General features: G+C 39.5%; 12 non-coding genes across 12 annotated transcripts; all 12 read right to left on the bottom strand.

The window, feature by feature from the left end:
* Nucleotides 1–8: 8 nt before the first annotated feature.
* TRNAP-AGG (transfer RNA proline (anticodon AGG)) lies at nucleotides 9–80 on the bottom strand. The gene has a single exon. It is a non-coding gene; the product is annotated as a tRNA-Pro (tRNA).
* A 2,166-nt stretch (nucleotides 81–2,246) lies between these two features.
* TRNAV-CAC (transfer RNA valine (anticodon CAC)) lies at nucleotides 2,247–2,319 on the bottom strand. The gene has a single exon. It is a non-coding gene; the product is annotated as a tRNA-Val (tRNA).
* Nucleotides 2,320–2,607: 288 nt separating this feature from the next.
* TRNAP-UGG (transfer RNA proline (anticodon UGG)) lies at nucleotides 2,608–2,679 on the bottom strand. The gene has a single exon. It is a non-coding gene; the product is annotated as a tRNA-Pro (tRNA).
* A 2,580-nt stretch (nucleotides 2,680–5,259) lies between these two features.
* Nucleotides 5,260–5,332, bottom strand: TRNAV-CAC (transfer RNA valine (anticodon CAC)). The gene has a single exon. It is a non-coding gene; the product is annotated as a tRNA-Val (tRNA).
* A 288-nt stretch (nucleotides 5,333–5,620) lies between these two features.
* Nucleotides 5,621–5,692, bottom strand: TRNAP-AGG (transfer RNA proline (anticodon AGG)). Its single transcript has one exon. It is a non-coding gene; the product is annotated as a tRNA-Pro (tRNA).
* A 2,202-nt stretch (nucleotides 5,693–7,894) lies between these two features.
* On the bottom strand, nucleotides 7,895–7,967 carry TRNAV-CAC (transfer RNA valine (anticodon CAC)). Its single transcript has one exon. It is a non-coding gene; the product is annotated as a tRNA-Val (tRNA).
* A 288-nt stretch (nucleotides 7,968–8,255) lies between these two features.
* On the bottom strand, nucleotides 8,256–8,327 carry TRNAP-UGG (transfer RNA proline (anticodon UGG)). The gene has a single exon. It is a non-coding gene; the product is annotated as a tRNA-Pro (tRNA).
* Nucleotides 8,328–10,754: 2,427 nt separating this feature from the next.
* On the bottom strand, nucleotides 10,755–10,827 carry TRNAV-CAC (transfer RNA valine (anticodon CAC)). Its single transcript has one exon. It is a non-coding gene; the product is annotated as a tRNA-Val (tRNA).
* Nucleotides 10,828–11,115: 288 nt separating this feature from the next.
* On the bottom strand, nucleotides 11,116–11,187 carry TRNAP-AGG (transfer RNA proline (anticodon AGG)). The gene has a single exon. It is a non-coding gene; the product is annotated as a tRNA-Pro (tRNA).
* A 2,354-nt stretch (nucleotides 11,188–13,541) lies between these two features.
* Nucleotides 13,542–13,614, bottom strand: TRNAV-CAC (transfer RNA valine (anticodon CAC)). The gene has a single exon. It is a non-coding gene; the product is annotated as a tRNA-Val (tRNA).
* A 288-nt stretch (nucleotides 13,615–13,902) lies between these two features.
* TRNAP-UGG (transfer RNA proline (anticodon UGG)) lies at nucleotides 13,903–13,974 on the bottom strand. The gene has a single exon. It is a non-coding gene; the product is annotated as a tRNA-Pro (tRNA).
* A 2,415-nt stretch (nucleotides 13,975–16,389) lies between these two features.
* Nucleotides 16,390–16,462, bottom strand: TRNAV-CAC (transfer RNA valine (anticodon CAC)). Its single transcript has one exon. It is a non-coding gene; the product is annotated as a tRNA-Val (tRNA).
* Nucleotides 16,463–17,480: the final 1,018 nt, after the last annotated feature.

The following is a 17,480-nucleotide window of genomic DNA, read 5'->3' as shown; positions in this document are numbered from 1 at the left end:
CAATGAAAGGGCTCATCCGGGATTTGAACCCGGGACCTCTCGCACCCTAAGCGAGAATCATACCCCTAGACCAACAAGCCGTTGAAAGACCCTCACCTCTGAAAAGGTAATACCAGGTCTAAGCCCGCAATGAAGATCATGCTGGGGTCTTTTTCATGCTTGGTCTGTGAATTCACAGGAAATTCAGTGTCAACTTACCCTTTCTCAAACGATAGCACTATCATTTGTAAGTGTCCCCTTTTATTTTGTCTCAGCATTGGACACGTCTTACAGGAAGTCAGCAGTTACTTATATATTTCTGCATTGGCTAGAGCCTAATGAGAAAGAATAAAAAGCTGTTCATAACAACACAAGAAACACATTTTGCCTTTTCTCTCCAATACTTATTCCCTTTGTGCAAATCGGAATGCCAAGGTGAATAGCTGGGCCACAGATTCTGGCTAATTATCTATCTCTTGAATGCAAGAAGCAATAAAAACTGCCTAATGCAGGACTAAAGCATTCCTTGCATAGCCTCTAACATCATAACATAACTGAGCTGCTGGTAACAAGCTAAGCAATGCCTTCCCAAAATGAGAAGTACATGTGCTTATGTGCTTATCCGCTCAATCAGGCTCGATCAGGCGAGATATAGAAAAGGTGGAAAGGGTCCAAATGGCTGTCCCTTCCTTTTTAGGGTGGGTCCTGCTGACTATCATAGGATTCCTCTTAAGAGTGGCCAGGGTCAGAGGAAAAACTTTCAATGCTTCTTAGTGTTCTCTCCAGAAGCAGGCATTTTCTGTGCCTTTAATTTCAGGCTTTTCCCAGCAGTCTCTGTTCTGCCTATGTAAATTAACAAAAGCAGTGCTTATTCCTCACTTGCTCTAATGTCCTTCCTGTCCACAAAGCTCTGCCTAAGTATGCTTTTTTTCTTTTTCAGGGAAATTCTAAATGGTTTCTCTGTCCACTCTGTGGCAGTAGAATGCTGATTATGATGCCATGTTTTGTGGAATCACCAAGGTACAACTACAGAGGAATATATGAGTCTGAAGGACATGGAACTCTTAGCTAACACATCACAATATGTGATGCTTGCCAACCAAGCACTACATTCTGGTGCGCTGATGATCAGAACATTCTGCTCCTAAAGGAAAGAAAATACCGCTTGATTGAAAATAAAGTCTCTGTTTATATTAACGCTCTCTCTCTCCCTATATCTATCTATCTATCTATCTATCTATCTATCTATCTATCTATCTATCTATCTATCTATCTATCTATCTATCTATCTATCTATCTATCTATCTATCTATCTATCTATCTATCTATCTATCTATCTATCTATCTATCTATCTATCTATATATCTATCTATCTATCTATCTATCTATCTATCTTTATATATGGATACATGCATACACCTACTCATAGATATGCCATGCATTTCTTTGGATTTGTTTCAACCTCTTGCCATTTATTTGAGAATCCCTACTTTTCAAGTGACTGCAAATTAAGTCATCTCTGGCACGTTTTGGCTGATGCAAGGTAACCAAAACACAAGACAACTTTTAATAAAAATCATTGGTTTCTTTGTTAACGTGCACTGTCAAACATGGGACTTTCACACGTCAGGTAAACATGATAACCAATACACAACAGAAGCAGATGCAGATTGCTTATCAATGTCGTGATAGAACAGTTGTGATTTGAGTAGTAGAAGCGCCCCTGAATTGATACTTATTATATACAGCCTGTAAGATAGTCAAAAATGCATGCTAGGAGAGGAGATGCAAATATAAATGTATTAGAAAAATACATAAAGAGGAGTGATATGCTTTTATTCATGCAAGGCTAGAAAAAATCCCCATACTGTCGAAAGCATTCATACACCACCAAATGGAAATAAACAATTCTGACATTAAACGAAAAGGTGACGATGCATTTGTATCATCACCTTGAGAAGGATCATCTAGGAATTGAGCCCAAGCCTCAGCACTTAAAACCAGAAACACTCCACTAAAATAGGAGGCCTGTTGGTGCCAACAATTCTCAAAGTTAATGCTTGTTCTGGTTGAGCATTGAACCGAATGCAGGGCTCTTTTGAAAGTGAGGTCTGTGAATCAACAGATACATCCACATGCCAATTATGTTATTGTTTTTAAGAGAATTCACTTTCTTGGAACGAGACTGCATGAACCCATCTTCAGGGCCTGGACAATTTCATGCAAAACGGCAACTCTCAACATTGCAGCCAAGACAATATAACTAGTGTTTCTGCCCGGTTTCGAACCGGGGACCTTTCGCGTGTGAGGCGAACGTGATAACCACTACACTACAGAAACAGATACCTACAGGTGATTCTTCTGTGATGAAACTGCTCAAAAAAGACTATTCCAAGGGCATCTGGTTTTAGATTTCTTTCATGCAACCTGCCCGACAGCCCTATCTGAACGCTTGTATATGCCTTGCAAGTTCAGCATTTTTGCAAAATGCTTAAAGAGAAATGTTTCCTATTTGCTCAGGCAGGGCAAGGTTAAAAGCATGAGACTCTAGCAAATAATCATCCACTACTGCAAAGAGAAAATTGATATTGGCTTTGAAATGCATACTTCAAAAGAGCACCAATGAAAGGGCTCGTCCGGGATTTGAACCCGGGACCTCTCGCACCCAAAGCAAGAATCATACCCCTAGACCAACGAGCCGTTGAAAGACCCTCACCTCTGAAAAGGTAATACCAGCTCTAAGCCCGCAATGAAGATCATGCTGGGGTCTTTTTCATGCTTGGTCTGTGAATTCACAGGAAATTCAGTGTCAACTTACCCTTTCTCAAACGATAGCACTATCATTTGTAAGTGTCCCCTTTTATTTTTTCTCAGCATTGGACAGGTCTTACAGGAAGTCAGCAGTTATTTATATATTTCTGCATTGGCTAGAGCCTAAAGAGAAAGAATAAAAAGCTGTTCATAACAACATAAGAAACACATTTTGCCTTTTCTCTCAAATACTTATTCCCTTTGTGCAAATCGGAATGCCAAGGTGAATAGCTGGGCCACAGATTCTGGCTAATTATCTATCTCTTGAATGCAAGAAGCAATAAAAACTGCCTAATGCAGGACTAAAGCATTCCTTGCATAGCCTCTAACATCATAACATAACTGAGCTGCTGGTAACAAGCTAAGCAATGCCTTCCCAAAATGAGAAGTACATGTGCTTATGTGCTTATGTGCTTATCCGCTCAATCAGCGCTCGATCAGGCTCGATCAGGCTCGATCAGGCTCGATCAGGCTCGATCAATCAGGCTCGATATAGGAAAGGTGGAAAGGGTCCAAATGGCTGTCCCTTCCTTTTTAGGGTGGGTCCTGCTGACTATCATAGGATTCCTCTTAAGAGTGGCCAGGGTCAGAGGAAAAACTTTCAATGCTTCTTAGTGTTCTCTCCAGAAGCAGGCATTTTCTGTGCCTTTAATTTCAGGCTTTTCCCAGCAGTCTCTGTTCTGCCTATGTAAATTAACAAAAGCAGTGCTTATTCCTCACTTGCTCTAATGTCCTTCCTGTCCACAAAGCTCTGCCTAAGTATGCTTTTTTTCTTTTTCAGGGAAATTCTAAATGGTTTCTCTGTCCACTCTGTGGCAGTAGAATGCTGATTATGATGCCATGTTTTGTGGAATCACCAAGGTACAACTACAGAGGAATATATGAGTCTGAAGGACATGGAACTCTTAGCTAACACATCACAATATGTGATGCTTGCCAACCAAGCACTACATTCTGGTGCGCTGATGATCAGAACATTCTGCTCCTAAAGGAAAGAAAAGACCGCTTGATTGAAAATAAAGTCTCTGTTTATATTAACGCTCTCTCTCTCCCTATATCTATCTATCTATCTATCTATCTATCTATCTATCTATCTATCTATCTATCTATCTATCTATCTATCTATCTATCTATCTATCTATCTATCTATCTATCTATCTATCTATCTATCTATCTATCTATCTATCTATCTATCTATCTATCTATCTATCTATCTATCTATCTATCTATCTATCTATATATCTATCTATCTATCTATCTATCTATCTGTCTGTCTGTCTGTCTGTCTGTCTGTCTGTCTGTCTGTCTGTCTGTCTGTCTGTCTGTCTGTCCGTCTATCCATTCATCCATCCATCCATCCATCCATCCATCCATCCATCCATCCATCCATCCATCCATCCATCCATCTATCTATCTATCTATCTATCTATCTATCTATCTATCTATCTATCTATCTATCTATCTATCTATCTATCTATCTATCTATCTATCTATCTATCTATCTATCTATCTATCTATCTATCTATCTATCTATCTATCTATCTATCTATCTATCTATCTATCTATCTATCTATCTATTTATCTATCTATCTATCTTTATATATGGATACATGCATACACCTACACATAGATATGCCATGCATTTCTTTGGATTTGTTTCAACCTCTTGCCATTTATTTGAGAATCCCTACTTTTCAAGTGACTGCAAATGAAGTAATCTCTGGCACGGTTTGGCTGATGCAAGGTAACCAAAACACGAGACAACTTTTAATAAAAATCATTGGTTTCTTTGTTAACGTGCACTGTCCAACATGGGACTTTCACACGTCAGGTAAATATGATAACCAATACACAACAGAAGCAGATGCAGATTGCTTATCAATGTCTCGATAGAACAGTTGTGAATTGAGTAGAAGAAGCGCCCCTGAATTGATACTTATTATATACAGCCTGTAAGATAGTCAAAAATGCATGCTAGGAGAGGAGATGCAAATATAAATGTATTAGAAAAATACATAAAGAGGAGTGATATGCTTTTATTCATGCAAGGCTAGAAAAAATCCCCATACTGTCGAAAGCATTCATACACCACCAAATGGAAATAAACAATTCTGACATTAAACGAAAAGGTGACGATGCATTTGTATCATCACCTTGAGAAGGATCATCTAGGAATTGAGCCCAAGCCTCAGCACTTAAAAACCAGAAACACTCCACTAAAATAAGAGGCCTATTGGTGCCAACAATTCTCAAAGTTAATGCTTGTTCTGGTTGAGCATTGAACCGAATGCAGGGCTCTTTTGAAAGTGAGGTCTGTGAATCAACAGATACATCCACATGCCAATTATGTTATTGTTTTTAAGAGAATTCACTTTCTTGGAACGAGACTGCATGAACCCATCTTCAGGGCCTGGACAATTTCATGCAAAACGGCAACTCTCAACATTGCAGCCAAGACAATATAACTAGTGTTTCTGCCCGGTTTCGAACCGGGGACCTTTCGCGTGTGAGGCGAATGTGATAACCACTACACTACAGAAACAGATACCTACAGGTGATTCTTCTGTGATGAAACTGCTCAAAACAGGCTATTCCAAGGGCATCTGGTTTTAGATTTCTTTCATGCAACCTGCCCGACAGCCCTATCTGAACGCTTGTATATGCCTTGCAAGTTCAGCATTTTTGCAAAATGCTTAAAGAGAAATGTTTCCTATTTGCTCAGGCAGGGCAAGGTTAAAAGCATGAGACTCTAGCAAATATGCATCCACTACTGCAAAGAGAAAATTGATATTGGCTTTGAAATGCATACTTCAAAAGAGCACCAATGAAAGGGCTCATCCGGGATTTGAACCCAGGACCTCTCGCACCCTAAGCGAGAATCATACCCCTAGACCAACAAGCCGTTGAAAGACCCTCACCTCTGAAAAGGTAATACCAGCTCTAAGCCCGCAATGAAGATCATGCTGGGGTCTTTTTCATGCTTGGTCTGTGAATTCACAGGAAATTCAGTGTCAACTTACCCTTTCTCGAACGATAGCACTATCATTTGTAAGTGTCCCCTTTTATTTTGTCTCAGCATTGGACACGTCTTACAGGAAGTCAGCAGTTACTTATATATTTCTGCATTGGCTAGAGCCTAAAGAGAAAGAATAAAAAGCTGTTCATAACAACATAAGAAACACATTTTGCCTTTTCTCTCCAATACTTATTCCCTTTGTGCAAATCGGAATGCCAAGGTGAATAGCTGGGCCACAGATTCTGGCTAATTATCTATCTCTTGAATGCAAGAAGCAATAAAAACTGCCTAATGCAGGACTAAAGCATTCCTTGCATAGCCTCTAACATCATAACATAACTGAGCTGCTGGTAACAAGCTAAGCAATGCCTTTCCAAAATGAGAAGTACATGTGCTTATGTGCTTATCCGCTCAATCAGGCTCGATCAGGCGAGATATAGAAAAGGTGGAAAGGGTCCAAATGGCTGTCCCTTCCTTTTTAGGGTGGGTCCTGCTGACTATCATAGGATTCCTCTTAAGAGTGGCCAGGGTCAGAGGAAAAACTTTCAATGCTTCTTAGTGTTCTCTCCAGAAGCAGGCATTTTCTGTGCTCAGGCTTTTCCCAGCAGTCTCTGTTCTGCCTATGTAAATTAACAAAAGCAGTGCTTATTCCTCACTTGCTCTAATGTCCTTCCTGTCCACAAAGCTCTGCCTAAGTATGCTTTTTTTCTTTTTCAGAGAAATTCTAAATGGTTTCTCTGTCCACTCTGTGGCAGTAGAATGCTGATTATGATGCCATGTTTTGTGGAATCACCAAGGTACAACTACAGAGGAATATATGAGTCTGAAGGACATGGAACTCTTAGCTAACACATCACAATATGTGATGCTTGCCAACCAAGCACTACATTCTGGTGCGCTGATGATCAGAACATTCTGCTCCTAAAGGAAAGAAAATACCGCTTGATTGAAAATAAAGTCTCTGTTTATATTAACGCTCTCTCTCTCCCTATATCTATCTATCTATCTATCTATCTATCTATCTATCTATCTATCTATCTATCTATCTATCTATCTATCTATCTATCTATCTATCTATCTATCTATCTATCTATCTATCTATCTATCTATCTATCTATCTATCTATCTATCTATCTATCTATCTATCTATCTATCTATCTATCTATCTATCTATCTATCTATCTATCTATCTATCTATTATCTTTATATATGGATACATGCATACACCTACTCATAGATATGCCATGCATTTCTTTGGATTTGTTCTTTGGATTTGTTTCAACCTCTTGCCATTTATTTGAGAATCCCTACTTTTCAAGTGACTGCAAATGAAGTCATCTCTGGCACGTTTTGGCTGATGCACGGTAACCAAAGCACAAGACAACTTTTAATAAAAATCATTGGTTTCTTTGTTAACGTGCACTGTCAAACATGGGACTTTCACATGTCAGGTAAACATGATAACCAATACACAACAGAAGCAGATGCAGATTGCTTATCAATGTCGTGATAGAACAGTTGTGATTTGAGTAGAAGAAGCGCCCCTGAATTGATACTTATTATATACAGCCTGTAAGATAGTCAAAAATGCATGCTAGGAGAGGAGATGCAAATATAAATATATTAGAAAAATACATAAAGAGGAGTGATATGCTTTTATTCATGCAAGGCTAGAAAAAATCCCCATACTGTCGAAAGCATTCATACACCACCAAATGGAAATAAACAATTCTGACATTAAACGAAAAGGTGACGATGCATTTGTATCATCACCTTGAGAAGGATCATCTAGGAATTGAGCCCAAGCCTCAGCACTTAAAACCAGAAACACTCCACTAAAATAGGAGGCCTGTTGGTGCCAACAATTCTCAAAGTTAATGCTTGTTCTGGTTGAGCATTGAACCGAATGCAGGGCTCTTTTGAAAGTGAGGTCTGTGAATCAACAGATACATCCACATGCCAATTATGTTATTGTTTTTAAGAGAATTCACTTTCTTGGAACGAGACTGCATGAACCCATCTTCAGGGCCTGGACAATTTCATGCAAAACGGCAACTCTCAACATTGCAGCCAAGACAATATAACTAGTGTTTCTGCCCGGTTTCGAACCGGGGACCTTTCGCGTGTGAGGCGAACGTGATAACCACTACACTACAGAAACAGATACCTACAGGTGATTCTTCTGTGATGAAACTGCTCAAAAAAGACTATTCCAAGGGCATCTGGTTTTAGATTTCTTTCATGCAACCTGCCCGACAGCCCTATCTGAACGCTTGTATATGCCTTGCAAGTTCAGCATTTTTGCAAAATGCTTAAAGAGAAATGTTTCCTATTTGCTCAGGCAGGGCAAGGTTAAAAGCATGAGACTCTAGCAAATAATCATCCACTACTGCAAAGAGAAAATTGATATTGGCTTTGAAATGCATACTTCAAAAGAGCACCAATGAAAGGGCTCGTCCGGGATTTGAACCCAGGACCTCTCGCACCCAAAGCGAGAATCATACCCCTAGACCAACGAGCCGTTGAAAGACCCTCACCTCTGAAAAGGTAATACCAGCTCTAAGCCCGCAATGAAGATCATGCTGGGGTCTTTTTCATGCTTGGTCTGTGAATTCACAGGAAATTCAGTGTCAACTTACCCTTTCTCAAACGATAGCACTATCATTTGTAAGTGTCCCCTTTTATTTTTTCTCAGCATTGGACAAGTCTTACAGGAAGTCAGCAGTTATTTATATATTTCTGCATTGGCTAGAGCCTAAAGAGAAAGAATAAAAAGCTGTTCATAACAACATAAGAAACACATTTTGCCTTTTCTCTCAAATACTTATTCCCTTTGTGCAAATCAGAATGCCAAGGTGAATAGCTGGGCCACAGATTATGGCTAATTATCTATCTCTTGAATGCAAGAAGCAATAAAAACTGCCTAATGCAGGACTAAAGCATTCCTTGCATAGCCTCTAACATCATAACATAACTGAGCTGCTGGTAACAAGCTAAGCAATACCTTCCCAAAATGAGAAGTACAAGTGCTTATGTGCTTATCCGCTCAATCAGGCTCGATCAGGCTCGATCAAGGAAAGGTGGAAAGGGTCCAAATGGCTGTCCCTTCCTTTTTAGGGTGGGTCCTGCTGACTATCATAGGATTCCTCTTAAGAGTGGCCAGGGTCAGAGGAAAAACTTTCAATGCTTCTTAGTGTTCTCTCCAGAAGCAGGCATTTTCTGTGCCTTTAATTTCAGGCTTTTCCCAGCAGTCTCTGTTCTGCCTATGTAAATTAACAAAAGCAGTGCTTATTCCTCACTTGCTCTAATGTCCTTCCTGTCCACAAAGCTCTGCCTAAGTATGCTTTTTTTCTTTTTCAGGGAAATTCTAAATGGTTTCTCTGTCCACTCTGTGGCAGTAGAATGCTGATTATGATGCCATGTTTTGTGGAATCACCAAGGTACAACTACAGAGGAATATATGAGTCTGAAGGACATGGAACTCTTAGCTAACACATCACAATATGTGATGCTTGCCAACCAAGCACTACATTCTGGTGCGCTGATGATCAGAACATTCTGCTCCTAAAGGAAAGAAAAGACCGCTTGATTGAAAATAAAGTCTCTGTTTATATTAACGCTCTCTCTCTCCCTCTATCTATCTATCTATCTATCTATCTATCTATCTATCTATCTATCTATCTATCTATCTATCTATCTATCTATCTATCTATCTATCTATCTATCTATCTATCTATCTATCTATCTATCTATCTATCTATCTATCTATCTATCTATCTGTCTGTCTGTCTGTCTGTCTGTCTGTCTGTCTGTCTGTCTGTCTGTCTGTCTGTCCGTCTATCCATTCATCCATCCATCCATCCATCCATCCATCCATCCATCCATCCATCCATCCATCCATCCATCCATCCATCCATCCATCCATCCATCCATCCATCCATCCATCCATCCATCTATCTATCTATCTATCTATCTATCTATCTATCTATCTATCTATCTATCTATCTATCTATCTATCTATCTATCTATCTATCTATCTATCTATCTATCTATCTATCTATCTATCTATCTTTATATATGGATACATGCATACACCTACACATAGATATGCCATGCATTTCTTTGTTTGGATTTGTTTCAACCTCTTGCCATTTATTTGAGAATCCCTACTTTTCAAGTGACTGCAAATGAAGTAATCTCTGGCACGGTTTGGCTGATGCAAGGTAACCAAAACACGAGACAACTTTTAATAAAAATCATTGGTTTCTTTGTTAACGTGCACTGTCCAACATGGGACTTTCACACGTCAGGTAAATATGATAACCAATACACAACAGAAGCAGATGCAGATTGCTTATCAATGTCGTGATAGAACAGTTGTGATTTGAGTAGAAGAAGCGCCCCTGAATTGATACTTATTATATACAGCCTGTAAGATAGTCAAAAATGCATGCTAGGAGAGGAGATGCAAATATAAATGTATTAGAAAAATACATAAAGAGGAGTGATATGCTTTTATTCATGCAAGGCTAGAAAAAATCCCCATACTGTCGAAAGCATTCATACACCACCAAATGGAAATAAACAATTCTGACATTAAACGAAAAGGTGACGATGCATTTGTATCATCACCTTGAGAAGGATCATCTAGGAATTGAGCCCAAGCCTCAGCACTTAAAAACCAGAAACACTCCACTAAAATAAGAGGCCTATTGGTGCCAACAATTCTCAAAGTTAATGCTTGTTCTGGTTGAGCATTGAACCGAAAGCAGGGCTCTTTTGAAAGTGAGGTCTGTGAATCAACAGATACATCCACATGCCAATTATGTTATTGTTTTTAAGAGAATTCACTTTCTTGGAACGAGACTGCATGAACCCATCTTCAGGGCCTGGACAATTTCATGCAAAACGGCAACTCTCAACATTGCAGCCAAGACAATATAACTAGTGTTTCTGCCCGGTTTCGAACCGGGGACCTTTCGCGTGTGAGGCGAACGTGATAACCACTACACTACAGAAACAGATACCTACAGGTGATTCTTCTGTGATGAAACTGCTCAAAACAGGCTATTCCAAGGGCATCTGGTTTTAGATTTCTTTCATGCAACCTGCCCGACAGCCCTATCTGAACGCTTGTATATGCCTTGCAAGTTCAGCATTTTTGCAAAATGCTTAAAGAGAAATGTTTCCTATTTGCTCAGGCAGGGCAAGGTTAAAAGCATGAGACTCTAGCAAATATGCATCCACTACTGCAAAGAGAAAATTGATATTGGCTTTGAAATGCATACTTCAAAAGAGCACCAATGAAAGGGCTCATCCGGGATTTGAACCCGGGACCTCTCGCACCCTAAGCGAGAATCATACCCCTAGACCAACAAGCCGTTGAAAGACCCTCACCTCTGAAAAGGTAATACCAGCTCTAAGCCCGCAATGAAGATCATGCTGGGGTCTTTTTCATGCTTGGTCTGTGAATTCACAGGAAATTCAGTGTCAACTTACCCTTTCTCAAACGATAGCACTATCATTTGTAAGTGTCCCCTTTTATTTTGTCTCAGCATTGGACACGTCTTACAGGAAGTCAGCAGTTACTTATATATTTCTGCATTGGCTAGAGCCTAAAGAGAAAGAATAAAAAGCTGTTCATAACAACATAAGAAACACATTTTGCCTTTTCTCTCCAATACTTATTCCCTTTGTGCAAATCGGAATGCCAAGGTGAATAGCTGGGCCACAGATTCTGGCTAATTATCTATCTCTTGAATGCAAGAAGCAATAAAAACTGCCTAATGCAGGACTAAAGCATTCCTTGCATAGCCTCTAACATCATAACATAACTGAGCTGCTGGTAACAAGCTAAGCAATGCCTTCCCAAAATGAGAAGTACATGTGCTTATGTGCTTATCCGCTCAATCAGGCTCGATCAGGCGAGATATAGAAAAGGTGGAAAGGGTCCAAATGGCTGTCCCTTCCTTTTTAGGGTGGGTCCTGCTGACTATCATAGGATTCCTCTTAAGAGTGGCCAGGGTCAGAGGAAAAACTTTCAATGCTTCTTAGTGTTCTCTCCAGAAGCAGGCATTTTCTGTGCCTTTAATTTCAGGCTTTTCCCAGCAGTCTCTGTTCTGCCTATGTAAATTAACAAAAGCAGTGCTTATTCCTCACTTGCTCTAATGTCCTTCCTGTCCACAAAGCTCTGCCTAAGTATGCTTTTTTTCTTTTTCAGGGAAATTCTAAATGGTTTCTCTGTCCACTCTGTGGCAGTAGAATGCTGATTATGATGCCATGTTTTGTGGAATCACCAAGGTACAACTACAGAGGAATATATGAGTCTGAAGGACATGGAACTCTTAGCTAACACATCACAATATGTGATGCTTGCCAACCAAGCACTACATTCTGGTGCGCTGATGATCAGAACATTCTGCTCCTAAAGGAAAGAAAATACCGCTTGATTGAAAATAAAGTCTCTGTTTATATTAACGCTCTCTCTCTCCCTATATCTATCTATCTATCTATCTATCTATCTATCTATCTATCTATCTATCTATCTATCTATCTATCTATCTATCTATCTATCTATCTATCTATCTATCTATCTATCTATCTATCTATCTATCTATCTATCTATCTATCTATCTATCTATCTATCTATCTATCTATCTATCTATCTATCTATCTATCTATCTATCTATCTATCTATCTATCTATCTATCTATCTATCTCTCTCTCTCTCTATCTATCTATCTATCTATCTATCTATCTATCTATCTATCTATCTATCTATCTATCTATCTATCTATCTCTCTATCTATCTATCTATCTATCTATCTATCTATCTATCTATCTATCTATCTATCTATCTATCTTTATATATGGATACATGCATACACCTACTCATAGATATGCCATGCATTTCTTTGGATTTGTTTCAACCTCTTGCCATTTATTTGAGAATCCCTACTTTTCAAGTGACTGCAAATGAAGTCATCTCCGGCACGTTTTGGCTGATGCACGGTAACCAAAACACAAGACAACTTTTAATAAAAATCATTGGTTTCTTTGTTAACGTGCACTGTCAAACATGGGACTTTCACACGTCAGGTAAACATGATAACCAATACACAACAGAAGCAGATGCAGATTGCTTATCAATGTCGTGATAGAACAGTTGTGATTTGAGTAGTAGAAGCGCCCCTGAATTGATACGTATTATATACAGCCTGTAAGATAGTCAAAAATGCATGCTAGGAGAGGAGATGCAAATATAAATGTATTAGAAAAATACATAAAGAGGAGTGATATGCTTTTATTCATGCAAGGCTAGAAAAAATCCCCATACTGTCGAAAGCATTCATACACCACCAAATGGAAATAAACAATTCTGACATTAAACGAAAAGGTGACGATGCATTTGTATCATCACCTTGAGAAGGATCATCTAGGAATTGAGCCCAAGCCTCAGCACTTAAAACCAGAAACACTCCACTAAAATAGGAGGCCTGTTGGTGCCAACAATTCTCAAAGTTAATGCTTGTTCTGGTTGAGCATTGAACCGAATGCAGGGCTCTTTTGAAAGTGAGGTCTGTGAATCAACAGATACATCCACATGCCAATTATGTTATTGTTTTTAAGAGAATTCACTTTCTTGGAACGAGACTGCATGAACCCATCTTCAGGGCCTGGACAATTTCATGCAAAACGGCAACTCTCAACATTGCAGCCAAGACAATATAACTAGTGTTTCTGCCCGGTTTCGAACGGGGGACCTTTTGCATGTGAGGCGAACGTGATAACCACTACACTACAGAAACAGATACCTACAGGTGATTCTTCTGTGATGAAACTGCTCAAAAAAGACTATTCCAAGGGCATCTGGTTTTAGATTTCTTTCATGCAACCTGCCCGACAGCCCTATCTGAACGCTTGTATATGCCTTGCAAGTTCAGCATTTTTGCAAAATGCTTAAAGAGAAATGTTTCCTATTTGCTCAGGCAGGGCAAGGTTAAAAGCATGAGACTCTAGCAAATAATCATCCACTACTGCAAAGAGAAAATTGATATTGGCTTTGAAATGCATACTTCAAAAGAGCACCAATGAAAGGGCTCGTCCGGGATTTGAACCCAGGACCTCTCGCACCCAAAGCGAGAATCATACCCCTAGACCAACGAGCCGTTGAAAGACCCTCACCTCTGAAAAGGTAATACCAGCTCTAAGCCCGCAATGAAGATCATGCTGGGGTCTTTTTCATGCTTGGTCTGTGAATTCACAGGAAATTCAGTGTCAACTTACCCTTTCTCAAACGATAGCACTATCATTTGTAAGTGTCCCCTTTTATTTTTTCTCAGCATTGGACAAGTCTTACAGGAAGTCAGCAGTTATTTATATATTTCTGCATTGGCTAGAGCCTAAAGAGAAAGAATAAAAAGCTGTTCATAACAACATAAGAAACACATTTTGCCTTTTCTCTCAAATACTTATTCCCTTTGTGCAAATCGGAATGCCAAGGTGAATAGCTGGGCCACAGATTCTGGCTAATTATCTATCTCTTGAATGCAAGAAGCAATAAAAACTGCCTAATGCAGGACTAAAGCATTCCTTGCATAGCCTCTAACATCATAACATAACTGAGCTGCTGGTAACAAGCTAAGCAATGCCTTCCCAAAATGAGAAGTACATGTGCTTATGTGCTTATCCGCTCAATCAGGCTCGATCAGGCGAGATATAGGAAAGGTGGAAAGGGTCCAAATGGCTGTCCCTTCCTTTTTAGGGTGGGTCCTGCTGACTATCATAGGATTCCTCTTAAGAGTGGCCAGGGTCAGAGGAAAAACTTTCAATGCTTCTTAGTGTTCTCTCCAGAAGCAGGCATTTTCTGTGCCTTTAATTTCAGGCTTTTCCCAGCAGTCTCTGTTCTGCCTATGTAAATTAACAAAAGCAGTGCTTATTCCTCACTTGCTCTAATGTCCTTCCTGTCCACAAAGCTCTGCCTAAGTATGCTTTTTTTCTTTTTCAGGGAAATTCTAAATGGTTTCTCTGTCCACTCTGTGGCAGTAGAATGCTGATTATGATGCCATGTTTTGTGGAATCACCAAGGTACAACTACAGAGGAATATATGAGTCTGAAGGACATGGAACTCTTAGCTAACACATCACAATATGTGATGCTTGCCAACCAAGCACTACATTCTGGTGCGCTGATGATCAGAACATTCTGCTCCTAAAGGAAAGAAAAGACCGCTTGATTGAAAATAAAGTCTCTGTTTATATTAACGCTCTCTCTCTCCCTATATCTATCTATCAATCTATCTATCTATCTATCTATCTATCTATCTATCTATCTATCTATCTATCTATCTATCTATCTATCTATCTATCTATCTATCTATCTATCTATCTATCTATCTATCTATCTATCTATCTATCTATCTATCTATCTATCTATCTATCTATCTATCTATCTATCTATCTATCTGTCTGTCTGTCTGTCTGTCTGTCTGTCTGTCTGTCTGTCCGTCTATCCATTCATCCATCCATCCATCCATCCATCCATCCATCCATCCATCCATCCATCCATCCATCCATCCATCCATCCATCTATCTATCTATCTATCTATCTATCTATCTATCTATCTATCTATCTATCTATCTATCTATCTATCTATCTATCTATCTATCTATCTATCTATCTATCTATCTATCTATCTATCTATCTATCTTTATATATGGATACATGCATACACCTACACATAGATATGCCATGCATTTCTTTGGATTTGTTTCAACCTCTTGCCATTTATTTGAGAATCCCTACTTTTCAAGTGACTGCAAATGAAGTAATCTCTGGCACGGTTTGGCTGATGCAAGGTAACCAAAACACGAGACAACTTTTAATAAAAATCATTGGTTTCTTTGTTAACGTGCACTGTCCAACATGGGACTTTCACACGTCAGGTAAATATGATAACCAATACACAACAGAAGCAGATGCAGATTGCTTATCAATGTCGTGATAGAACAGTTGTGATTTGAGTAGAAGAAGCGCCCCTGAATTGATACTTATTATATACAGCCTGTAAGATAGTCAAAAATGCATGCTAGGAGAGGAGATGCAAATATAAATGTATTAGAAAAATACATAAAGAGGAGTGATATGCTTTTATTCATGCAAGGCTAGAAAAAATCCCCATACTGTCGAAAGCATTCATACACCACCAAATGGAAATAAACAATTCTGACATTAAACGAAAAGGTGACGATGCATTTGTATCATCACCTTGAGAAGGATCATCTAGGAATTGAGCCCAAGCCTCAGCACCTAAAAACCAGAAACACTCCACTAAAATAAGAGGCCTATTGGTGCCAACAATTCTCAAAGTTAATGCTTGTTCTGGTTGAGCATTGAACCGAAAGCAGGGCTCTTTTGAAAGTGAGGTCTGTGAATCAACAGATACATCCACATGCCAATTATGTTATTGTTTTTAAGAGAATTCACTTTCTTGGAACGAGACTGCATGAACCCATCTTCAGGGCCTGGACAATTTCATGCAAAACGGCAACTCTCAACATTGCAGCCAAGACAATATAACTAGTGTTTCTGCCCGGTTTCGAACCGGGGACCTTTCGCGTGTGAGGCGAACGTGATAACCACTACACTACAGAAACAGATACCTACAGGTGATTCTTCTGTGATGAAACTGCTCAAAACAGGCTATTCCAAGGGCATCTGGTTTTAGATTTCTTTCATGCAACCTGCCCGACAGCCCTATCTGAACGCTTGTATATGCCTTGCAAGTTCAGCATTTTTGCAAAATGCTTAAAGAGAAATGTTTCCTATTTGCTCAGGCAGGGCAAGGTTAAAAGCATGAGACTCTAGCAAATATGCATCCACTACTGCAAAGAGAAAATTGATATTGGCTTTGAAATGCATACTTCAAAAGAGCACCAATGAAAGGGCTCATCCGGGATTTGAACCCGGGACCTGAACCCGGGACCTCTTGCAACCTAAGCGAGAATCATACCCCTAGACCAACAAGCCGTTGAAAGACCCTCACCTCTGAAAAGGTAATACCAGCTCTAAGCCCGCAATGAAGATCATGCTGGGGTCTTTTTCATGCTTGGTCTGTGAATTCACAGGAAATTCAGTGTCAACTTACCCTTTCTCGAACGATAGCACTATCATTTGTAAGTGTCCCCTTTTATTTTGTCTCAGCATTGGACACGTCTTACAGGAAGTCAGCAGTTACTTATATATTTCTGCATTGGCTAGAGCCTAAAGAGAAAGAATAAAAAGCTGTTCATAACAACATAAGAAACACATTTTGCCTTTACTCTCCAATACTTATTCCCTTTGTGCAAATCGGAATGCCAAGGTGAATAGCTGGGCCACAGATTCTGGCTAATTATCTATCTCTTGAATGCAAGAAGCAATAAAAACTTGTCGTGTATTTCTATAGGTTCTGATTCGATCCCCCTATTCCTGACCCTATTCTGGTTAAACTTACTAGCTAGTTAACTAACAGTCAGCCCATGAGGCAAGAAATCCCCCATGATGCAGATACCGTTATCTGACGCAGTCACACTACGGCACAGGAACGTGTTATCTGATTAGGTCATAACGCTTGAGATCTAATTAGACAAGCGACATTCCTCCAGCCCCTGATAAGGCATACGACGTTCTCAT

Source organism: Lissotriton helveticus, chromosome 8 (genome assembly GCF_964261635.1).
Source record: "Lissotriton helveticus chromosome 8, aLisHel1.1, whole genome shotgun sequence".
Classification (NCBI taxonomy): domain Eukaryota; kingdom Metazoa; phylum Chordata; class Amphibia; order Caudata; family Salamandridae; genus Lissotriton; species Lissotriton helveticus.
Note: the sequence above shows the minus strand (reverse complement) of the source record. Positions and strands in the feature narration are given on the sequence as shown.